Below are 26,038 nucleotides of genomic sequence, written 5' to 3'. Positions count from 1 at the left end.
ATACTTGCATAACCAAAGATGTAGTACAACTTCAAGTTAATTAGATGTTGGTTGCATGGTGCCTTCATAATGTTTCAATATTAATTAATGCCTAGCAGAGTAATTAGGAAAATATGAGTGTTAGTACTCATGTGTTGACATATATTCTTCCAATCAGACGTTCAGTTTATTGCCAAGTAATACCTCATTTATGATTAATGTGAATCTACTGGAAGTAAGTATCTAATGCAAGTTGCTGCTTCTTTAATCATGTGCGCTCCTGTAGTTTTGAGATTCTTTAACCTAGCAACACCTACTACACGCAATTACAGGGTTTTACAGATGCATGTCCTTGATCTGTGATAAACACGCACATCTCAGTATTTTTAAAAACACTTCATTCTATTTTACCTGTAAGATCGTAGGTACTTACCTTGTAAGTGTGACATACACTAATGAGCCAAAGCATTATGACCACCTGCATAATAGCTTGTTTGTCCGTTTTTGGAACGAAATGCAGGGTGATTATAATTACAGTTAAACTTCCAAAACGCTGAAGAAATAACACCACTGGTCAGAATGACTCCAAATTGCAACAGAATATTATCGGAGAAGGGGAAAAACGTATGAGAAGAAAAAATAGTGTGAAAATTGATCAACAGATGGCGCCATATATGTCAGAATACGTAAATGAAAACACCTGTCATGCGCACGACCCATTGAAGTTGGTATAAACATGTCGGGTACATGGCTTTTCAACCTTTCACGGCTGCTACGTTCGCCATGACTGTCTCAATGCAGGGTCGCGCACTGTTTGTACAGCTGTATTACAAGAATGATGACTGTGCACACGTCGCTCTACATCTGCATCTACACGTACGTGATTACTCTGCTATTCAGAATAAAGTGCCTGACAGAGGGTTCAGTGAACCACCTTCAAGCTGTCTCTCTACCGATCCACCCTCGAACGGCGCGCCGGGAATGCGCACTTAAATTTTTCTGTGGGAGCCCCGATTTCCCTTATTTTACCGTGATGACCATTCCTTCCTATGAAAGTGAGTGCCAACAGAATATTTTCGCAATCGGAGGAGAAAACTGACGAGTGAAATTTCATGAGAAGATCCCGTCACAACCAAAAGCGCCTTTGTTTTAATGATTGCCACTGCAATTCACGTATCATGTCTGGCACTAACTCCCTATTTCACGATAATACAAAACGAGCTGCCCTTCTTTGAACTTTTTCGATGTCATCCGTCAGTCCCACCTGATGCGGATCCCTCATCGCACAGCAATACTCCAGAATAGGGAGGACAAGCGTGGTGTAAGCAGCCTCTTTAGTAGAACTATTGCACCTTCTAAGTGTTGTGCCAATGAATCACAGTCTTTGGTTTGCTCTACCCACAACATTATCTATGTGATGGTTCATATTTACGTTATTTGTAATTGTAATCCCTAAGTATTAAGTTGAATTTACAGCCCTCAGATTTGAGTGACTTAGTTCGTAATCGAAATTTAGCGGATTTCTTTTCTTACTCATGTAAATAACTTCACACTTTTCTTTGTTCAAGGTTAATTGCCACCTTTCGCACCATACAGATATCTTATCTAAATCATTTTGCAATTCGTTCTGGTCATCTGATGACTTTACAAGGCGGTAAATGACAACATCATCTGCAGTCAGTCTAACAGGGCTACTCAGATTGTCTCCTATGTCATTAATATAGATCAGGAACAATAGAGGGCCTACAACACTTCCTTGGGGAACGCTGGATATTACTTCTGTTTAACTCGGTGACTTTCCGTCTATTACTACGAACTGTGATTTTCCTGACAGGAAAACACGAATCCAGTCGCACAACTGAGGCGATAATCCATAGGTACGCAGTTTGGTTAGAAGACGCTTGTGAGGAACAGTGTCGAAAGCCTTCTGGAAATCTAAAAGCATGGAATCAATTTGACATCCCCTGTCGATAGCACTCATTACTTCAGGAGTATAAAGAGCTAGTTCTCTTTCACAAGAACGATATTTTCTGAATCCGTGCTGACTATGTTCCAATAAATCTTTTTCTTCGAGGTACTTCATAATGTTCGAACACAATATACGACTATATTTAAAAAAAACCCTACTGCCAATCGACGTTAGTGAAATGGGCGTATAATTCAGCGGATTACTCCTATTTCCCTTTTTGGGTACTGGTGTGACTGGAGCAATTTTCCAGTCTTTAGGTGCTGATCTTTCTGTGAGCGAGCGATTGTGTATAATTGCTAAATACCGTATGGAGCAATTGTATCAGCATACTCTTCCCTTTATTACGGTACTGATTTAAGCTGCTTTGCTACACCCAGGATATCTACGTCTATGTTTCTCATCTTGGCAGTTGTTCTTGATTGGAATTCAGCAATATTTACTTCGTCTTCTTTGGTGAAGGAGTTTCGGAAAAGCGTGTTTAATAACTCTGCTTTAGTGGCACTGTCATCAGCGACTTCACCGTTGTTATCGCGCAGTGAAGGTAGTGATGGCGTCTTGCCACTGATGTGCTTTATGCATGACTAGAATCCCTTTGGGTTTTCTGCCAGATTCCGAGCCAAAGTTTCGCTGTAGAAATTATTAAAAGCATCTCGCATTGAAATACGCGCTATATTTCGAACTTCTGCAAAACTTTGCCGATATTGGGGATTTTGCGCTCGTTTAAATTTGGTATGCTTTTCTCGTTGCTTCTGCAACAGCGATCTGACCCGTTTTGTGTACTATGGGGAATCAGTACCATCATCACTTATTATTTTATGTAGTATATATCTCTCAACTGCCGTCAATGCTATCTCTCTGAAATCATTCCATATCTTTTCTACGCTTACATGATCAGATCGGAAGGAGTGAAGACTGTCTCCTAAAAAAGCGTTAAGAGCATTTTTATCAGCTTTTTTCAAATAGATGTACTTTGCGTTTCTTTTTGACGGTTGTAGGTGTTGCGGTATTCAGCCTAGCGGCAACTGCCTTGTGGTCGCTAATCCCTGTATTCGTCATGATACTCCCTCTTTTCCAGGATTATTGGTTGCTAAGAGGTCAAGTATGCTTTCGCAACCATCTACGCTTCGAGTGGACTCATGAGAACTAATTGTTCAAAATAATTCTCTGAGAAAGCATTCAGTACAATTTCGGAAGACGTTTTATGCCTGCCGCCGGCTTTAAACGTATAATTTTTCCAGCATATCGAGGGTAGACTATAATTTGAAATGAGGCTCAAGTTTTCTTTCGACTGTTCAGCAACTGTATCTTCTGAGTAGGGAGTCGGTAAAACGATCCAATTAATAGTTTAGTCCGATTGTCAAGTATAACCTCTACAAATACTATTCCGCAGGAACTATCTACTTCAATTTCACTATACGGCAAACTATTTCTGACAGCAATAAATACTCCACCACCAATTGTAATTAATCCATCCTTTCTGAACACTGTTAGATCGTTAGAAAAAATTTCTGCTGGTCTTATTTCCGGCTTTAGCCTGCTTTCTGTACGTATAGCTATTTCAGCTTCAGTGCTTTCTATTAGGGCTTAGAGCTCTGGTTCTTTCCCAGCACAGCTACGACAATTTACAACTACAATACCGATCGTTTCTACAACTACCGTACTGTGTTTTACCTGCCTCCTTTTAGACGGACACCCTTTCTGTGGTTTGCTGAGACCCTCTAACCTAAAAAACCGTCTAGTCCCTTCCACACAGCCCCCGCTACCCGTGTAACCAACCTGTGTGTAGAGGACTCCTGGCCTATTAAGCAGAACCCGGAAACCCACCGCCTGATGGAGCAAGTCAAGGAATCTGCAGCCTACACGGTCACAAAACCGCCTAAGCCTCTGATTCAGACCCTCCACTCGGCTCTGCACCAAAGGACCACAATCGGTTCTATCGCTCTGCAGAAGTTCCGCATACTCAAGGGTTGGTCCGATGGTCCGTTGGTCCGATGACTGTCGTGGGTCTGGAGAAAATGGTTCGGAAATTCGAAATGATGGGTTCTTCTGGCGTGCAGTCTGGTAGAGGGAGGAAACAAATTGATTCAACGTCAATGGAAGCATTGGCCACAGCAATGCAGGAGGAGACGAGTGGTGGTGTGCAAACGTGTAGTGCACGGAGAATTGCCCGAACAATGGACACACCCGTGGGCACGGTGCATAAAATCCTACGAAACATCCTTCTTTGCTATCCACTAAATTACCCATGTGCATGAGTTGCTTCCTATTGACCAACCAGCAAGAGACCTTTGCTTTAGAATTTCTTGCTCGCATGGAAGTGGACAATGATTGGCCATGGAAGATTTTATGGAGAGACGACGCCCACTTCCATCTGACAGGATACGTCAATACACAGAATCGTCGAATATGGGCAACGGAAAATCCATACGCAAATCAACCAGCACCACTTGATCCTGAAAAGATCACTGTGTGGTGCGTGTTTACGGATTCATTTATCATAGGGCCATATTTTTTCGAAGAGACAGATGCTTCCGGTCCTGTAACCTGTATCGTTACTGGTAAGCGCTATGTGTGTCTTTTGTGCAACCACGTAATTCCAGCTCTCCAACAGCGTGGATGTGATCATTTTTATGCAACATGGCGCACCTCCGCACACTGCAAATCTAGTTAAGCAGCTGCTGAAGCGTCATTTCGGAAATGCTAGAATCATCAGTCGCCATTTTCCTACAGCGTGGCCACCCCAATCACCTGATCTTAATCCGTGTGACTTCTTGCTATGGGGCTATCTGAAACATGTTGTGTTCAGTGTTCCAATTGCAAACTTAGCTGCATTGAAGGCACGTATTGCGCAACACATTCTGAACGTGACCCCGGAAACACTTCGATCAGTTGTGAAACACGCTGTTTCCCGATTTCAACTTGTTGCAGAAAACGGTGGGCAGCATATTGAACATGTTTTGCGCCAGTCACCCGGAAATTAATAATCCGATTTGATTTTGACTAGTGTTTTTTATGCGGATTTGGCCTCAGGACAATTAAAAACCTATGTGATTGATGCTCTTTATGCAGTTTTTGCCCTCAGTACAATTAAAAAGCGGTTTTTCCCATTGGATGTGATATGACGTTGCTGTGGTGGATGGGCTTACGTAACTAACAGTATTCCACGTGTACATCCATGCATACTGAGTAGTACAGTTTCACGTCAAACGTACATCTTAGACGTTGTTGTTCGGTTCATTTGTCATTTGTAGTCGACCCACTATTAAATTATGATGCTTACAGCACCTCTATTGTTACATTTTGTAATTATTTTTCTTCTGCTTACGTTTTTCCCCTTCTCCGGTAATATTCCGCTGCAATTTCACGTCATTCTGACCAGCGGCGTTATTTCTACAGCGGTTTGAAAGTTTAACTTAATTATAATCACCCTGTACATCCCTGATTCTGCGTATCAGGTATCCAACAGTTTGTTGGTAGGTTTGCGAAGATATGTGGCATTAGATGTCTACGCACAGGTCAAGTAATTCGAGTAAATAACGAGCTGCTGATGGCGTCCAATAGTAACCCAGATGGGTTCCATAGGATTCATTTAAATTAGCCGGATTTGATCGCCGAGACTAAAAGTTAAGTTCACTGTAACGCTCCTCAAACCACTGTAGTACGGTTCCGGCTCTGAGACACGGACAGTTACACTGCTGAAAGATGACATCGTCATAGGGAAAGACATCAAGCATGAAGAGACGCAGGTGGTTAGCAGTCGCGCGGGGTAGCCGTGCGGTTAGAGGCGCCTTGCCTCGTTTCACATGGTTCGAGTCCTCCCTCGGGCATTGGTGTGTGTGTGTTTGTTGTCCTTAGCGTAAGCTAAATTAAGTAGTGTTTAAGCCTAGGGACCGTGTGTGTGTGTGTGTGTGTGTGTGTGTGTGTGTGTGTGTGTGTGTGTTGTCCTTAGCGAAAGCTAAATTAAGTAGTGTGTAAGCCTAGGGTCCGATTACCTCAACAGTTTGGTCCCTTAGAAACTTACAACAAATTTCCAGGTGATTCGCAGCTGTCAGCATGTCTTCGATTACTACCACAGGTCCGAAGCACGCGCAAGAGAATGTCTCCCATAGTGTAACACTGCTCTCACCACCCTGCGTCCTTGGAGTGCTGCACGTGTTCAGCCGCCGTTCATCGATCATGGCGTTTGTGGAGGGGACCATCGACCGAGCGTGGCAAAAATGTGACTCGCCCGTAGAGCCGACACGTTTCTATTGATCGACGGTCGAATCCCAAAAGTCCACTGCGATCGTAATTGACGATGTCGTTGGTCAACATGTGAATACGTAGGCGTGGTCTGCTGTGGCGGAGCAGCGTGCTGCAAAACTCTTATGCTTGCACTACCGTTGTGCTCTTTCGGCATTCTGTGAAGAGTCGTGGACGTCCAACGGCTAATGCCTTGTGGTAGTTTCACTGCCCTACCTCTTTCCGTAGATGTTCACAACAGTAGCGTATTCACAACTTCTCCGTTTTCGAGATACTCGTTCACAGGCTCTGCTTAATAATAATCTGCCCTCTGTCAAAGTCCCTTATCTCAATGGATTTCGGCATTTGCAGCACATATCTTCGCTAGGATATCTCCCGGCCGTGTCTGCTCCGCTTACATACATTTGTTAATGCGTTACGTGTCCGCCGCATTACCAGGCGGCACGCAACGTTGTGGTCTGCAGTGGTCATCATGTTGAAGCTTTTTTTTTTTTTTAAAAAAAAAAAAAAAAAAAAAAAGATGTGAGGTCCGCCAGTTATGCAAAACACTGTTTTTCTCAGTACCCAAACACGTTTCGGCACCACTGTGCCATCATCAGTGGGTTTTCGTTTTTTTATTTATTCTGCAATGTGAACATTTTGTTAAATGATTATTAAATTATGTGCATTTTGACTTCAAACAACAGATCCTTCTAAGGAAGCACACAGAAAACACACCACACACACACACACACACACACACACACACACACATAAAGATAAAGTGCAAAAAAAATTCAAAGAGACAACACGCACAGTTAACGAAGCACACACACGTACACACACACACACACACACACACACACACACACACACACACACACACAAAGATAAAATGCAAACAAAATTCAAATTTGGCGCCGAACTCTCTGGTGAACAAATGAACACTGACTGGGCAGGGACACATAAGAAAACCACAATCACACTGTGTTCTGGTCTAGTGAAAAAATATTTTACTACGTTATTTGTGGAAAATACTTGTCATAGTTACGTATGCATCACAACATCTCAGCATGATGTGGAGAATGGAAGCGCTTGCCACACGAAAACGTATGTAAATACGAAAATAGGCGCGAAAACATCGCGAAAAACTAAATTACATTCTAGAAGACAGATTAACTCCCAGCAAAAAACTTTCTCATCAACATCGTTTGGTTGCGGATGACAAGCTACCTGTAGTAATTAACACAAAAGTGATCCAGAAAGTTAATGCTCACCAAATGTAAAGGTATTTACATAAAGAAATGATCTGTTGTTTGAAGTAAATATGCACATAATTTTATAATCATTTAACAAAATGTTCACATTGCAGAATAAATAGAAAACCGAAAACCCACTGATGATGGCACAGTGGTGCCGAAACATGTTTGGGTACTGAGAAAAACGGCGTTTTGCATAACTGGCGGACCTTACATTCAAAAATTTTTAACTGCAAACACGGCCAATACAAGGAGCTGCATATCAAAAGATGGATGTTTAAGTATTATTCACCGAGAACATCGACCGACCACTGCTTTTGGATCAGAGAAAGATCAGGCGCAGAATGACCAACGTGGTTGTCCGTAGATTAAAGAACAATATCTAAGCACAGGTACTGCATTCTTAGAAATGCTAAGAAGTTTTGCTCTTAAAAATGTGAAGTTGGTAAACTGGTCAGAGTCGTCCACACAATCATTGAGTAAACATCCTGACACGGAAATTGGACACGCGAAAATACTAAACTCCGTCTTCTGAAATCAGTTCAGTACGGAGTGTCGTAGTATAACTGACGTTCACAAATGCGGTCACAGGGTAGGATAGAAGCGAAAGGCGACTGTACGTGACAGGATATCGCTACTGGTCTTCCAACATACCAGCCATTTTACATAAAGGCCTCCTCAAGGCTGCCATGTTCTTGAGCTGGTGCAACGCTGCTGTTCACTGCATACTTTCTACTGCCACCTCCTCAGCTAACAATAGCTTGTTGTTCCGACCTTCTCGTATCTCTCCGGTTCCAGCAAAGAACTTCGTTGGTCCACCTACTATTCAGTCTTCTGGCTACATTTCCCGTCCATTTCTATTACATTTTCAATGACGTAATACACTACTGGCCATTAAAATTGCTACACCACGAAGAAATGCAGATGATAAACGGGTATTCATTGGACAAATATATTATACTAGAACTGACATGTGATTACATTTTCACGCAATTTGTGTGCATAGATCCTGAGAAATCAGTACCCAGAACAACCACCCTTGGCCGTAATAACGGCCTTGATACGCCTGGGCAGTGAAACAAACAGAGCTTTGATGGCGTGTACAGGTACAGCTGCCCATGCAGCTTCAACACGATACCACAGTTCATCAAGAGCAGTGATTGGCGTATTATGACGAGCCAGTTGCTCGGTCACCATTGGCCAGACGTTTTCAGTTGGTGAAAGATCTGGAGAATGTGCTGGCCAGGGCAGCAGTCGAACATTTTCTGTATCCAGAAAGGCCCGTACAGGACCTGCAACATGTGGTCGTGCATTATCCTGCTGAAATGTAGGGTTTCTCAGGGATCGAATGAAGGGTAGAGCCACGGGTCGTAACAAATCTGAAATTTAACGTCCACTGTTCAAAGTGCCGTCAGTGCGAACAAGAGGTGACCGAGACGTGTAACCAATGGCACCCCATACCATCACGCCGGGCGATACGATAGTATGGCGATGACGAATACACGCTTCCAATGTGCGTTCACCGCGATGTCGCCAAACACGGATGCGACCATCATCATACTGTAAACAGAACCTGGATTCATCCAAAAAAAATGACGTTTTGCCATTCGTGCACCCAGGTTCGTCGTTGAGTACACCATCGCAGGTGCTCCTGACTGTGATGCAGCGTCAAGGGTAGCCGCAGCCATGGTCTCCGAGCTGATAGTCCATGCTGCTGCAAACGTCGTCGAATTGTTCTTGCTGATGGTTGTTGTCTTGCAAACGTCCCCATCTGTTGACACAGGGATCGAGACGTGGCTGCACGATCCGTTACAGCCATGCGGATAAGGTGCCTGTCATCTCCACTGCTAGTGATACGAGGCCGTTGGGATCCAGCACGGCGTTCCGTATTACCCTCCTGAACCCACCGATTCAATATTCTGCTAACAGTCATTGGATCTCGACCAACGCGAGCAACAATGTCGCGATACGATAAACCGCAATCGCGATAGGCTACAATCCGACCTTCATCAAAGTCGGAAACGTGATCGTACGCATTTCTGCTCCTTACACGAGGCGGCACAACGTTTCACCAGGCAACGCCGGTCAACTGCTGTTTGTGTATGAGAAATCGGTTGGAAACTTTCCTCATGTCAGCGCGTTGTAGGTGTCCGCCACAGGTGCCAACCTTGTGTGAATGCTCTGAAAAGCTAATCATATGCGTATCACAGCATCTTCTTCCTGTCGGTTAAATTGCGCCATCGGAAGCCTGTCTCTCAAAACTGTATTTTGTTTATTAAAACAATTCCAAGCTACTTTTCAATCTTCTGTCTACAGTCGTCTCTTGCTAATTCAAATTTAAGAAGTCGTATTTTTGGGTAAACGTAAACAGTAATCTGGACCCTTGAAAAACCAAAATAAATTGAAGAAATCATTATGTGTTTTGGTACACTCGATAAACAGAAGCGATTGGCGTGGTATATCGCCCGCAAACTATCTGTAATTCGAAGTTAGGGCCTTCAAACGACATGCTTCCGTACTCGTTTAGTCTTTCAGCTCTTGGGACTCATTCGTTTATTCAACAACGCATAATGTACTACAGTACACTAATCAACTGTAAAAATGACTTCAAACAAGTACAAGTGTTTGACTCTTCCACGAGAGGAGGCCGTGTAATGTGAAGTGAGGTAAAGGATGTAGCGAAAACTTTCAGGCTTCCGTCACTCACACTGTCAACAATCCTACACCAGAAAGATTAGATTGCTGCAAACGTATCATACGGATGGAGGAAAGCGACCTGGCAAGATGAGTTTCTGCGTCTTGGAGAATGCTTATTGAAATAGTTGTTGATAGCAGATCGTTGGAGAACGAGGGTTACAGGAAAGGGCTCTGAGCACTATGGGACTTAACTTCTAAGGTCATCAGACCCCTAGAACACAGAACTACTTAAACCTAGCTAACCTAAGGACAGCACACACATCCATGCCCGAGACAGGATTCGAACATGCGACCGTAGCGGTCGCGCGGTTCCAGACTGTAGCGCCTAGAACCGCTCGGCCACCCCGGCCGGCGAGGGTTACAGGCGATTGGAAAATGGCGTAGGTAATTCCAGTTTGTAACTAGAGTCGTGGGAAAGATGTGTGCTAGCTCTAGACCTAAATCGCTGGCGTCTGTCTTTCGTAGCACTATGGAACACGTCCTATGACCAAATCGGCTTTGAAGTTTCCTTTGCGGAAATTAACAGGCGAGCCTGCATTAGCAGAGATAGCGGATACCGTTCCCACGCAACACTAAATACTTTTTGCTTGCCACACATTCCACGGATGCAACTACATTTGCAAACAGCCACAGGGACGTTAAATAATAATGCAACTCATTTTTTTCTGACAGCAGGTTCGTATTAGTCACGATTCCAATGTACCATATTGTTCCGCACTCTTATGGCTACAGAACCCTATTTTCAACATAATCTCCGTTCAATGCGAAGGCTTTACGCCACCTTACTGGGAGGGCCTGTATGTCCACATCGTACCACTATTCTAGTCGACTCCCCATCATCCACATACAGTTTCCTGTGGAGTGCATCCTTCATTGGGCCAAACAGATGGAAGTCGGAAGGTGCGAGTTCTGGGCTGTAGGGAGGATGCTGAAGAACGGTCTAATGAGGCTCAGTGAGTTTCTCTCGGGTGTGTCAGCCCTACCAACACAGGAAACTTTAGCGACAGCGCCGGACATTTGCACAAGCCCCGCCCATTTACCCCCCTCCACGCCTACGCCCCGCCACACGAACCAAGAGCGCATCAATATGATCTTTGGTAGTCCTCATCGCTGTCGTGTTTTTGTTCGTCGTTTTTTGTTTTACCGCGGTTGTTCATACTAGCAGTGTTGTGCTGTTAGTACTTCTTAGCAGTTTGTGTAATACTGTCAAAATGAAACATAGATATGCACTCTCAATAATGTTATCATACACAAGGTACCTAATCTTGAATGTTGTGGGCAACTGCTGTCAAAACTGATATCTAACAGACATTAAAGTACGATAACATGTGTTGGAATGACACTGACGAAATTATGTACATATGTTTAACAATATGCAGCTCTAAAGCTCTCAAACACTGAAGAAGAAGAACTCAAAGTAATCTCGTGTATGCTATAAGCAAGCAGTCATAAGGGTTCATAAGTAAAAATTCACCCATTACACAGGCAAATATTAATGAAGAATATCACTGTATAAATATCAGACTGTTTGCATTACGCATTTCTACATTATCCCCTCTTATATTCTTTAGTCTTAATGAGGTAATCAGAAACAAACCAAGATATCGACTTTGCCTTGTTTATGCACAACATTGACTTTAGACAATCGAGATAATGGACAGCATCCTTGGTGATAGTACCAATTAATATTTCCCAACAGAATTTCTTCCACTACGCGAGGTGACGGAAATTTGCGCTCACTGCAGTTAACAAATATCAGATTTTTTGATATAGTGCAGATGAAAGCTCACGAAATAAGAAAGACAGAGTGGATACCATTTTTATTTTTCATTCTTATTGATGATTGTTCAACTCGCATATTCAATGAACATATTTCTAATTCTTTTCACAATGGTACCGGAAAAACTGTATTTCGTACTAACTACTGGTTTTCTCCCTTGATATGACTGGCATATCTGTGATAGGAACAACTTTGATGTTGGAACATGCGGCAGACCATGCGCGAAGCTTAGGATATGGATTGGTGTGGAGGGGGGTGATTGGGCGGGACTTGTGCACCGTCCGGGGCTGTCGCTAACGTTACGTTACGAACACAGACGTCCTGTTGTGCAGCGAGGTGTTTGTGATCCGTCGATCACCTCGAATGAGAGTATCAGCACATTCCAACACTGCAGGAGTCAGCCGTGAGCGGCGGGCCGGCATGCTGGAGATAGGACAGGTTTGCGCGACCTTGATGCGATGATGGCAGACGTCTCGCCCAAAGACTCGCCGTGCTTTTGTTCATTACCTCTTTTTCCATAGACATTTAGCAAGCGCCTATGAATGTCTGGAATGCTCTGGTTTCTCCTTCAAATGAAATTCAGTGACAGCTTTCTGACTGGAACGCACCGCTATTATAAACACTATTGTGAAGGGAACGTACAGCGAAGCCACCTGTTGACACTTCGTGGAAATATAGCGGCTGAAGCGGGGACATTCCATGACGTCCCACAACAAATTGCTGGCCGATAGAAAAACAATGTGTTGCTTTACTTACTGAACCCCCCTCGTACAATACCCGACGCAATGAAGTTCATACTTACAATTTCTAACAGCCTATGGTGGACATCTGAAATGGTTTCAGCATTCACAAATTACGTCGAGGCTGTCGAACCACACATGAACAAACTAAGTTCTGTGTCCGCGGTGTCTCATTGAGTAACGGCGTTTGACACCGTTGATAGTGATCCTTCTCTTGATGTTATTCAAGGAAAGCAGACTACTGCTGACACAAGGTTTACACCTTCTCTCAACATCATACAACAGAAACATCTCACAACACAACACCACTCACACACACTACACTCTACTACAAACACAACATGACACAATACATACGGCAAATTACAATCACGTACACTCAACTGACAAAGACGCAATTGTCACGCATCACGACAAAAGAGGGCGTGCGCACAGGAAGAAAACCCTCTCCAGATAAGCGGCTCAACTTCCCCCTCGAGGTCTCTGTTGTGACTTGGCAAGACAGCCAAGTCACTAGGCGAGGAAGCCGAAATGCACGCGTTTACGCTCACGCAGACTGGCGTGAGGTCTGGAACATTACAAGGAATTAGAGTAGCCAAAAATAGTACATAGCTTCTGGAATACTTAACTTTAATTCATAATTGTAGAACATCGCTCTTGATTGTATAGAAGTATAATAGTAATATATCAAAGGATAATGGCGCCTTGCTAGGTCGTAGCAAATTACTTAGCTGAAGGCTATGCTAACCATCGTCTCGGCTAATGAGAGCGTAATTTTCAGTGAACCGTGGCTAGCAACGTCGGCTGTACAACTGGGGCGAGTGCTAGTACGTCTCTCTAGACCTGCCGTGTGGTGGCGCTCGATCTGCTATCACTGACAGTGGCGACACGCGGGTCCGACGTATACTAACGGACCGCGGCCGATTTAAAAGTCGGGAACACAAGCCTCTCCATCGTGTTCTGTCTTTCCACCATTCCCCCTCTTCCACCTTCGTCCAGTTCTCTCCTCTTCTCGTCACACATTCCTTCGCTCCCTTCACCCATCTATCTCCTGGTCTTCCCCTGGGCCTCTTCCCCTCCAGTTGCAGATCAAACATCCTCTTTGGAATTCTTCCCTCATCCATTCTCTTCATGTGTCCATACCACTGCAGTCTTGATTTTTCTATCCTGTCCTGTACTGGTTCCTCCTTTAGTCTTTCCCTCACATACACATTTCGCAATCTGTCTCGTCTTGTTACACTCAACCTGCTCCTCTGGAACTTCATTTCACTAGCTTGTATTCTACTTTTGTCGCTTTTGTGCATTACCAATGTCTCACCTCCTTGCTCCAAATAAGCCCCCTAATGCATTTGAAGAACTGCCCTGCTTTTCTGCACCTTTCATTTATTTCCATTGCGTTTCCCCCCTTACTTTCAATCATGCTTCCCAGGTACTTGAAGTTCTCTACCACTTGTAGTTTTTCCCCTCCACAAGTTATATCCACATTTGGCCTATTCTTCTTCCTTGTTGTGACAATTATCTCACTTTTCTTTGCAGAGAAATGCATTCCATATTGTGCTGCCGTTGCCTCCCATACATCTAACTGCTCTTGCACCTCCTTCTCGCAATTTCCCCATAACATCAGGTCATCGGCAAAAAGCACTGCTTTCATTATATGATCTCCAATTGCATCTGATACTTGCTGTAGGATTTCATCCATAACAATAATAAACAATTCACAATATACATAAATGAAATGAAAAGTCGTGTGGCTAGGACCTTCCGTCGGGTAGACTGTTCGCCTGGTGCAAGTCTTTCGATTTGACGCCACTTCGGCGACTTGCGCGTCGATGGGGATGAAACGATGATGATTAGGACAACACAACACCCAGTCCCTGAGCGGAGAAAATAGGCGACCCAGGCGGGAATCGAACCCGGGCCCTTAGGATTGACAGTCTGTCGCGCTGACCACTCAGCTACCGAGGGCGGACAATATATACATAAATGACCTGGTGTATAACATCAGAAGTTCACTGAGGAGGCTTTTTGTGGATGGTACTGTAGTAAGTATATAGAGAGGTTGTAACAATGGAAAATTGTACTGAAACGCAGGAGGATCTGAAACGAATTGACGCATGGTGCAGGGAATGGCAATTGAATCTCAATGAAGACAAGTGTAATGTGCTGCGAATACATAGAAAGATCCTTTACCATTTACCTACAATATAGCAGGCCAGCAACTGGAAGCAGTTAATTCCATAAATTATCTGGGAGTGGGCATTAGGAGTGAGTTAAAGTAGAATGATCATGTGAAGTTGATAGTCGGTAGAGCAGATGCTACACTGAGATTCATTGGAAAATCCTAAGGAAATGCAATCCGAAAACAAAGGAAGTAGGTTACAGTACACTTGTTCGCCCACTGCTTGAATATTGCTCACCAGTGTGGGATCCGTACCAGATATGGTTGATAGAAGAGATAGAGAAGATCCAACGGAGAGCAGCGCGCTTTGTTACAGGATCATTTAGTAATCGCGAAAGCGTTACAGAGATGATAGATAAACTCCAGTGGAAGACTCTGCAGGTGAGACGCTCAGTAGCTCGGTACGGGCTTTTGTTGAAGTTTCGAGGATATATCTTCACCGAGGAGTCAAGCAGTATATTGCTCCCTCCTACGTATGTCTCACGAAGAGACCATGAGGATAAAATCAGAGAGATTATATCCCACACAGAGGCATACTGACAATCTTTCTTTCCATGAACAATACGAGACTGGAATAGAAGGGAGAACCGATAGAGGTACTCAAGGCACCCTCCGCCACACACCGTCAGGTGGCTTGCGGAGTATGGATGTACAGGGCTATTACAAATGATTGGAGCGATTTCACAAATTCACTGTAGCTCCATTCATTGACATATGGTCACGACACACTACAGATACGTAGAAAAACTCATAAAGTTTTGTTTGGCTGAAGCCGCACTTCAGGTTTCTGCCGCCAGAGCGCTCGAGAGCGCAGTGAGACAAAATGGCGACAGGAGCTGAGAAAGCGTATGTCGTGCTTGAAATGCACTCACATCAGTCAGTCATAACAGTGCAACGACACTTCAGGACGAAGTTCAACAAAGATCCACCAACTGCTAACTCCATTCGGCGATGGTATGCGCAGATTAAAGCTTGTGGATGCCTCTGTAAGGGGAAATCAACGGGTCGGCCTGCAGTGAGCGAAGAAACGGTTGAACACGTGCGGGCAAGTTTCACGCGTAGCCCGCGGAAGTCGACGAATAAAGCAAGCAGGGAGCTAAACGTACCACAGCCGACGGTTTGGAAAATCTTACGGAAAAGGCTAAAGCAGAAGCCTTACCGTTTACAATTGCTACAAGCCCTATCACCCGATGACAAAGTCAAACGCTTTGAATTTTCGGCGCGGTTGCAACAGCTCATGGAAGAGGATGCGTTCAGTGCGAAGCTTGTTTTCAGTGATGAAGCAACATTTTTTCTTAATGGTGAAGTGAACAGACACAATGTGCTAATCTGGGCGGTAGAGAATCCTCACGCATTCGTGCAGCAAATTCGCAATTCACCAAAAGTTTATGTGTTTTGTGCAATCTCACGGTTTAAAGTTTACGGCCCCTTTTTCTGCTGCGAAAAAAACGTTACAGGACACGTGTATCTGGACATGCTGGAAAATTGGCTCATGCCACAACTGGAGACCGATAGCGCCGACTTCATCTTTCAACAGGATGGTGCTCCACCGCACTTCCATCATGATGTTCGGCATTTCTTAAACAGGAGATTGGAAAACCGATGGATCGGTCGTGGTGGAAATCATGATCAGCAATTCATGTCATGGCCTCCACGCTCTCCCGACTTAACCCCATGCGATTTCTTTCTGTGGGGTTATGTGAAGGATTCAGTGTTTAAACCTCCTCTACCAAGAAACGTGCCAGAACTGCGAGCTTGCATCAACGATGCTTTCGAACTCATTGATGGGGACATGCTGCGCCGAGTGTGGGAGGAACTTGATTATCGGCTTGATGTCCGCCGAATCACTAAAGGGGCACATATCGAACATTTGTGAATGCCTAAAAAAAACTTTTCGAGTTTTTGTATGTGTGTGCAAATCATTGTGAAAATATCTCAAATAATAAAGTTATTGTAGAGCTGTGAAATCGCTTCGATCATTTGTAATAACCCTGTAGATGTTTTCCTAGGGTTATGTTGACTAAGAAAGTACGGATCGGAACACACAATCCAAAAGGCAAGAGGGCATGAGAGGTAGGGGGCAAGAGATGTGACTTTCTGCACTTTCTAGAGCGTTCGTAATACGAGGGTTCTGTTTTTGTGTTTTTACCGCGGCATTTTTTGGCCACAAATAGTTCTGTTTCTAAAGCATTGACCTTTAATACTTGTACCCTTTTCGTACATTTGAACCACGTTTTTCCCAGTCTTTCTTAGTAACTCAAAAACGTTTTTGTGCAAATATCGCTAACTGAGCGGGATATGCTTTCTCTTCACATTTTAAGAAACATTTGAATTCAAAATGGATTCATTAAATAGTAATATAGACGAACTGAGATGTCATATCAATGTGATACTAAAATATTTAATAAAATCTTCGATTTGTTAAGTTTATTTGATAAACTGTATGAAAAATAGTGAATACTTATGTCCAATACCTGGTAAAAGTACACAGCAAAAAAAAAAAAAAAAAAAAAAAAAAAAAAAAAAAAAAAAAAAAAAAAATGCTGAAAGGACCAACATATCGGGGAAATGTGTCATAACATCTACACAGGATGTCCGAGGAGGAATGATCAGTAATCAGCGATATGACAACAACTATCATTTTACGCAAAAAAGTCTAATTTATTGCATGTTAAATGTTAGTTGAATTCGAAGACAAGAACATAAATGCAGTAAGACAAAACAATTTATATAATACAGTTCTTTCTAGCAGTACGAATGGAACTACTCGTAAACTGCAAGTGGTACACTCGAAAAAACGAGAGACGTCTTAATGAGACTAACCCCTGCGAAATTCTGCGTTAGCGCTTTTTTCCGCCAACTCCTAATATCGATAATGTGTTTACGATAAATCATTGTCATCTCCACATAGTGTCACGCTAATAGGTTCACCAAAACACAACTCAATGCTCATTTCCGAAGGGGCTCGTGTGAGATGTGGATTACTGATATTGCGCCGACAGATTTCAAGTTTTCTTTTCGGCTTCACGTTTTCACACTGACGAAAGACACGTATTAGTCGGAATTCCACGCACAGCATTTTAAGACAGGAAAGTACCCACGTTTGTCCGACGGTATGAAAAGTGATTTACTTCTAGCGGTGACTAAGGTGGTAAGCAGGCGGATGAGTATGTATCTCATACAATACATGTTTCCCGGCTACGTGTTCTCTTCCCGTTTGCCGCTCTAGATAAACGTAACTATCTGGCTATTCCCTGTAGCCGGCTTGAGTGGCCGAGCGGTTCTAGGCGCTTCAGTCTGGAACCGCGCGGCAGCTACGGTATCAGGTTCGAATCCTGCCTCGGGCATGGATGTGTGTGGCGTCCTTAGGTTAGTTAGGTTTAAGTAGTTTTAAGTTCTAGGGGACTGATGACCTCAGAAGGTAAGGCCCATAGTGCTCAGAGCCATTTGAACCATTATTCCTTGTACTTCTCACTTCATTCCCTCTTCATTCATTCTTGACAAATCTGTGCATGCATGAGATAGGTGTTTGGGGACCATGACAGGACGGCCACTGTACGGATATCTTATCTCGAAGCTTCCGCCGGGTAACAAAATTGGCTCTAAATCCAGTTCACTGTAAAGCTGCGCGCTTCACACGACATGATAATCTAGTGAAGTTTCAGCATGATTTTTATGATTCACATATGAAGTCAGTCATGTCATACAGAAGCCTAGGAGAAGCACTGCGTAGAAGAATGGAGCATAGCGACCACAGTTACATTCACATACAGAACAAACGTGAAGCTGCAGTTCAGCGACAGAGTACCACGACACTGCATTATGTCCACAAGAGAAACGGCTGACCATATGGTGTACGATTTATGTTGCAATGCTATTCGATGGAATGACTCCACATCGCGTTGGTCTAATAGGGCTACCGGAATTTACAACAGTGGCAAAATGTGCGGCATAGTTAGCACGATTTCTCAACGGCTTGCGCTCTCTTAACGACGTTCAGCAGGCTGGTAACCAATAATGGCGGGAAATTATACACTACTGGCCATTAAAATTGCTACACCAAGAAGAAATGCAGATGATAAACGGATATTCATAGGACAAATAGATTATACTAGAACTGACATGTGATTACATTTTCACGCAATTTGGATGCATAGATCCCGAGAAATCAGTACCCAGAACAACCACCTCTGGCCGTAATAACGGCCTTGATACTTTTTTTTTTGTCCAAGGTTGACAACTGCAACATTGAGGAACGCGTTAACAGCCATGGCCCTCGTGGTTAAGTGGGTACGGTATTGGACTGTGAAGCGCGCGAGCTAGAAATCCCTTTGTGCCATTTATTTCTATTTCTTCTTTTGTTCATAACTTCATGAACTGTCTCTTTGGTCACTGAAACGCTTTTTTTTTCTCTTTCTGTAGTCTTGGCAGTTGTCATACTATACCTTGGTTATAGAATAATGTGGTAAGAATACAAGTAAATGTGATGAATAGTGAGAGCAGATGAGATACCACATAGAAGTCTCACGGAAATGAAAACGAATAAATGGATGTGAACTGTGTTACAACATAGGAATCCGAGGGTCAAAACTTCCAAAACGGAATGCAATTTCAAAAACGTTAAAAACATATGTCTTGACACAGCACACAGAAACTGTGTGATTGTGAAACTGTTGCATTCATTAGTTGCAGCTTATGTGACGAACTTTTATGTTTTCATCATTTCCTTGGGAGTGATCACATTCACAAGCAAAGTAAGCACTCCCTCTTCAGGCCACTTTTGGCCCATCGGTACCATCCTCAGCTGAGGATGCCGATAGGATGGGTGTGTGGTCAGCACACCGCTCTCCCGGTCGTTATGATGGTTTTCTTCGACCGGAGCCGCTACTATTCGGTCGATTAGCTCCTCAATTGGCATCAAAAGGCTGAGTGCATCCCGAAAAATGGCAACAGCGTATGGTGGCCCAGATGGTCACCCATCCAAATACCGGCCACGCCCGACAGCGCTTAGCTTCAGTGATCTGACGGGAATCGGTGAATCCACTGCGGTAAGGCCGCTGCCGACATTCATATTCATGCGAACGCCAACGCCTAAAGCTGACAAGGAGGCTTATCTAAATCACTCACCAGGCGTACAAATTAGGTCCTACCGTATGACACACGTACTAATGTCGTGCACGACACTTCAGACGTGTTTTCCGGTGGAGGATTCGGTTGACTTGTCGCCTTATCATCAAAGGTTTGCGATTCCCATTCGAAAGCCTTTTCCGTCTGCTAATACAATAGTTGTGAATAATCAACTGTCATTATAGGTGCCTTCTTTATAGCTCGCTGTTGCAAACGGACGTTACACCACGACACAAACACAAATGCAAATACAGCGAAAAACACAGTTCAGCGAACCTTCTTCCTGCTTGATTTGTGTTCAGTTTTTGACGGGCTATCCATTGGGCCCTCTACCAGTAAATCTGAGGGGGGTGCTATGTGGAGTTCCCCTTCTTCGCAAAGAACGAAAGGCTTGAAGGACTATGTAGAACGAAACCTGAAGACAATGTTACGGATACTGCGAGAAGAATTTCACACAACACTGAAAGAACTAAGTCGAAACGAGCAAATAGAGTAAATGGCATTCCCTCAGAGTTAGAAAGACCTTCGGGAGAACAAGCTACGACAAAACTTTCACGTGGCGTTGCAAGACAGACACAAAACCCCAATACTACAATGAGTATGTAATAATTCCAAATTCTGAAGAAGGTAGTTGCGAGCAGCTGTTAATATTATTGAACCACCAGTTTTTTAAGTCGTGGGTACTATATTCACGAGACGAATTATTCACAGACTAACTAAAACAGACGTAGCGCCAGATATATGAACATTAGTTCAAGTTGCTGAGGAATATAGGTAAACCCGAGCCAAGATACTGTTAGAATATGGACTGGAAGAAAGGTACGCCTGAATTTATGGTATCTGTAGGTTTACAGAAACTGTCCGAAGATGTTGACCGAGTTAGGCTCGAGGTCTCGCTGAAACACGGATAAAGTACAGGGAGCGAAAGGTTATCTTCAACTTGCAGGAGAGCCAGAATGAGGCACTAGGTGAAAAGGGAGTGAAACAGACAAATAGTAGTTACGACTTTAAATCACAGTTTTCAATAAAATATCTACTGCTCTAGCTGTGGTCAAAATCAATATAATTATGTTTTTGAGACGAAATATTGATTAAGTCTATTTCAGTCATATCGTTATGGAAGCAGTGTGCGTGCACATTATTGACTTTAAAAATTTTAATAGCCTTGCCATTCAATTCGTTATTTGCAGTCTACAATGTATTAAATTACACTACTTGCCATTAAAATTGCTACACCAAGAAAAAACGCAGATGATAAACGGGTATTCATTGGACAAATATATTATACCAGAACTGACATGTGATTACATTTTCACGCAATTTCGGTGCATAGATCCTGAGAAATCAGTACCCAGAACAACTACCTCTGGCCGTAATAACGGCCTTATTACGCCTGGACATTGAGTCACACAGAGCTTGATGGCGTGTACAGGTACAGCTGCCCATGCAGCTTCAACACGATACCACAGTTCATCAAGAGTAGTGACTGGCGTATAGTGATGAGCCAGTTGCTCGGCCACCACTGACCAGACGTTTTCAGTTGGTGAGAGATCTCGAGAATGTGCTGGCCAGGACAGCAGTCGAACATTTTATGTATCCAGAAAGGCCCGTACAGGACCTACAACATGCGGTCGTGCATTATCCTGCTGAAATGTAGGGTTTCTCAGGGATCGAATGAAGGGTAGAGCCACGGGTCGTAACAAATCTGAAATTTAACGTCCACTGTTCAAAGTGCCGTCAATGCTAACAAGAGGTGATCGAGACGTGTAACCAAAGGCACGCCGTACCATCACGCCGGGCGATACGATAGTATGGCGATGACGAATACACGCTTCCAATGTGCGTTCACCGCGATGTTGCCAAACACGGATGCGACCATCATGATGCTATAAACAGAACCTGGATTCATCCGAAAAAATGACGTTTTGCCATTCGTGCACCCAGGTTCGTCGTTGAGTACACCATCGCAGGCGTTCCTCTCTGTGATGCAGCGTCAAGGGTAACCGCAGCCATGGTCTCCGAGCTGATGGTCCATGCTGCTGCAAACGTCGTCGAACTGTTCGTGCAGATGGTTGTTGTCTTGCAAACGTCCCCATCTGTTGACTCAGGGATCGAGACGTGGCTGCACGATCGGTTACAGCCATGCGGATAAGATGCCTGTCATCTCGACTGCTAGTGATACGAGGCCGTTGGGATCCAGCACGGCGTTCCGTAGTACCCTCCTGAACCCACCGATTCCATATTCTGCTAACAGTCATTGGATCTCGACCAACGCGAGCAGCAATGTCGCGATACGATAAACCGCAATCGCGATAGGCTACAATCCGACCTTTATCAAAGTCGGAAACGTGATGGTACGCATTTCTGCTCGTTACACGAGGCATCACAACGTTTCACCAGGCAACGCCGGTCAACTGTTGTTTGTGTATAAGAAATCGGTTGGAAACTTTCCTCATGTCCGCACGTTGTAGGTGTCGCCACCGGCGCCAACCTTGCTTGAACGCTCTGAAAAGCTAATCATTTGCATATCACAGCATCTTCTTCCTGTCGGTTAAATTTCGCGTCTGTAGCACGTCATCTACGTGGTGTAGCAATTTTAATAGCCAGTAGTGTATTATAGACAACATTAGGTGTTTCATGTTTGTATGATGTGTAAATGTACGTAAGTCAATGACAAAAAGAGAAATCAGGGTAAAAATGTATCTACTGGAATTTCAAGCAAATTGGCACGCTAACGAAAATGCATAATTTGTCAAACTGGGCTGTGTTCATTTCCAGACGGTAATCTTTCGAGTCGTTTGTTTTTTTTATATCTGTAAACTAATTTCTTTACGAAAATCAGTTTTCGCTGACCGTACATGCAAGACAGTCGGCTTGGCCCCTTTCCGAACGGGTACCTTAAGGCTTTTCCTCGATTTCTGCCTTAAGTATTTTAGTTCATAGTTTTGAGTAACCCAAGTTTCATCCAAACAGAATATAGGTCGCATGTCACCTGAAGCACGCAGCGAAAACATCGTCCCTGAAAATTTATTTCTGGAGGCCACTATGTTGTTGCGTTCAAGTAAAAATTGTCTATCGTCATTCTGACGCTTGTATTTAAATCCTATATCTTTTAATATGCGGCTCACAGATCTAGTGAAGTTTCTATTTTCAAATAACTTTTTTCTCAGTTTTTCCGATGTTTGGTACTCTCCATCGTGAAATTCAGTGACTGTCCTTCTGACAACGTCTTTATCGAAGTCGTTTAGTTTGGTAAAGAGCTCAGTGTTCAGTTTTTTTCCTTAGAGAATTGAACGTTGGTGATTTTCCCTCACGACACGCGCACTAGATAGTTTTTAAACCAGCTTCAGAAGCTGCATCACAAATAACCTGTACGATAGGAAAGTTTTTTCTTACGATGGTTGATTTTTTTCGGTAACACGATCATTGCATTTCTTGATATCATTGCTGTTGATTATGCCTACCTTATGCAAATAATTCCTATTGGCTATTCGATGTTTTAAATATTTATAGATTATGGATTCGCTTTGCTGCAGAAACTCAGTTGTCTTTTTCAGCCGCATTGCTATCAGAGTGCATCTTGTTGGAATTGTTCGGAAACACCACTTACATGGCACAAGGGGAAATCTCTCTTCGTGCTTTTCTATTTTCAGGTTACACAAGCACTTCAACTCAGTAAATAAAATGGAAAAAAATAATGTCACAAGATACACTTTTTTACTTCGAGTCAAACTGTCGAAAGTAATAACTCAATAAAAAGTGGATAACGAGATCTGCGCGAAGATCTACACACTGCTTCGCTACTGACGCTGAAACTAGGCAACTACGGACGCTCAGCGTTGCCATTTTAGGATGTTAGCGAGCGCTACGCGAGAATAGGAGCGCTTGCTGGCATTCGCCAGTCCAGTACGTCTAGCCAGGGCTTTGGTTAACACAAGAGTAATAGTGCTCCACAGCAATTAGCGCAAAGAACATGAAAATTGTGAAGAAAAACGTTCGTAACTTGATAATATGCTTATGTTTCGTAAGTGAATTCATAATGCGACCTCTAGCACGTGACATGAAAATTGTGAAGAAAAACGTTCGTAACTTGATAATATGCTGATGTTTCGTACGCGAGTTCATAATGCCACCCCTAGCACGTGACCAGATGGCAGGAATCTTTAGATTCAAACCAAGAACTCGAATAAATGTACGTAGTCACAAATTACGTTAAAAAATTAGACAAACTCTTTTCTAATCTAAAACTATCGCATTTCAAAACAAAACTGAATTATTCTAGATTCCACTAACGATGCCCGTAACTAAAGGAAAAGCGAAACGTGTCTGGAACAAATAAAATACACTGCTGCAAGAAATGTAGTTTTTTAAATTAAGATTTCTGTGCTTGCTGCGGTTGATGGATACGCAACGAAACTTATCACTAAACAGGTTTATTGTAGTCACACAGGTGAGGTGCTGTCTCTCCCCCCGCTCCTTCCTCTTCCAACAAACTGCAGAGTGAAAATCTCATTCTGGAAACATCCCCCAGGCTGTGGCTACGCCATGTCTCCGCAATATCCTTTCTTTCAGGAGTGCTAGTTCTGCATGGTTCGCAGGAGAGCTCTATAAAGTTTGGAAGGTAGGAGACGAGATACTGGCAGAAGTACAGCTGTGAGGACAGGGCGTGAGTCGTGCTTCGGTAGCTCAGATGGTAGAGCACTTGCCCGCGAAAGGCAAAGGTCCCGAGTTCAAGTCTCGGTCGGGCACACAGTTTTAATCTGCCAGGAAGTTTCATAACCAAGGAATCCTGTTAGAAAAAAAAAGCGTGAATGTAAGAGTGACAAATCTAATTTATAGGCATTTTGGTCCTTTGCTGGGAGAAGTAGGTTTTCTTTCGTTTGTGAGCCATTCTCCTATATCATTGTGCTAGTTGCTCTGTCTGAACACAGGAAAGCCGAAAAAAACGCAATTTTTTCCGTGCCTGTGCCTTTTGTTGCCTTCTGCGACATATTGTTATTAAATTTGCTAAAAAACGTATCCTTGCTGCTGGAGGCAACCAAATTTCCCATTCTTCTAAAGTTACCAAAATAGTCGAAAAGGTCTAACTGTAGTATCTGTGGCCGGAAAATCATTGTTCATATTAGAAACAATAAATGATGTTCTACGATCCACAATGAAACAAAACAGATTTTAAAAATCGCAGTCCCAGTTGCATAATGGTTATTTATTTAATTTGTGGCGCTTTTCACTCTCACAAGAGCATCATCAGACATCTGGGGGAAAAATAAGATTCCTCAGTACAAATTTATGAGCCAGGAATCAGCTACAAACCTACGTTGTCAGTTAAATAAAGCAACAGGGAATCAGCGACCCGATTTGTGAAAAGAACTTAACCAACGACAAACTCATGGCGTAAAAACACTCGCGGACCACTGGCAAGTGAACTCTTGTGCGATTTTATTCTTTATATTACTCACACATTCTGTGAGTCGAGGTCTTTTAGCCCTTCATATGCGTTCCTTTATCTCCACCCTTATTTGCGTGGTTTTTTGTGTTTGTTCCGCTCACTGCTGTTCACCTTTAAACATGTTCATGTTTATTTCTGTAGATGGATGTGTCCTGCATATTTTATTGGATGACGTGCCATTTTTGATGAATGCGGGACATTGCTGTTGGCAGTGGTCCTCGAGTGTTTTACCCGGTGGATGTGTCCTGTAAATTTTATTGGATGACGGGCTATTTTTGATGATAGTGCGACTTTCTGTACATTTACCGGTGGTCCTCAAGCGTTTTTACCCGGCGCGTTTGTCTTTGGTTGCGCTCTGTTCACAACTCTGGTTGTGGTTTCCCAGTTGCTTTATTTAACAGGCACTGAAGCTATATAGCTGATTCCTGGCTCATAAATTTGCGCCGAGCAAACTTTTTTTCCCCCGGGTGTCTCATGATGCTCCTGTGAGAGTGAAACGTGTCACAAACAAATAAAAAACCGTTTTGCAGCCGAGACTGTCTGTTCTTTCTTGAACGCCGGCCGCTCTGACCGAACGCTTCTAGGCGCTTCCGTCTGGAACCGCGCGACCGCTACTGTCGCAGGTTCGAATCCTGCAT

General features: G+C 43.4%; 1 protein-coding gene across 2 annotated transcripts in view; it reads right to left on the bottom strand.

Annotated features, from left to right (window-relative positions):
- LOC126475382 (cyclic GMP-AMP synthase-like receptor) overlaps positions 1-26,038 on the bottom strand; it is a 259,124-nt gene that overhangs the window by 215,776 nt on the left and 17,310 nt on the right. The window contains exon 2 of one of the 2 annotated variants that reach the window (XM_050103208.1): positions 13,023-13,213. The exons of the other annotated variant lie outside the window; for it this stretch is intronic. The gene's annotated coding sequence lies outside the window, so the exon portion shown is untranslated. The remainder of the gene's footprint in view (positions 1-13,022; positions 13,214-26,038) is intronic. 2 annotated transcript variants of the gene reach the window in all.

This window comes from Schistocerca serialis, chromosome 4, assembly GCF_023864345.2.
Source record: "Schistocerca serialis cubense isolate TAMUIC-IGC-003099 chromosome 4, iqSchSeri2.2, whole genome shotgun sequence".
Classification (NCBI taxonomy): domain Eukaryota; kingdom Metazoa; phylum Arthropoda; class Insecta; order Orthoptera; family Acrididae; genus Schistocerca; species Schistocerca serialis.
The sequence above is the reverse complement of the archived record's forward strand: the minus strand, read 5'-3'. Positions and strand labels throughout refer to the sequence as shown.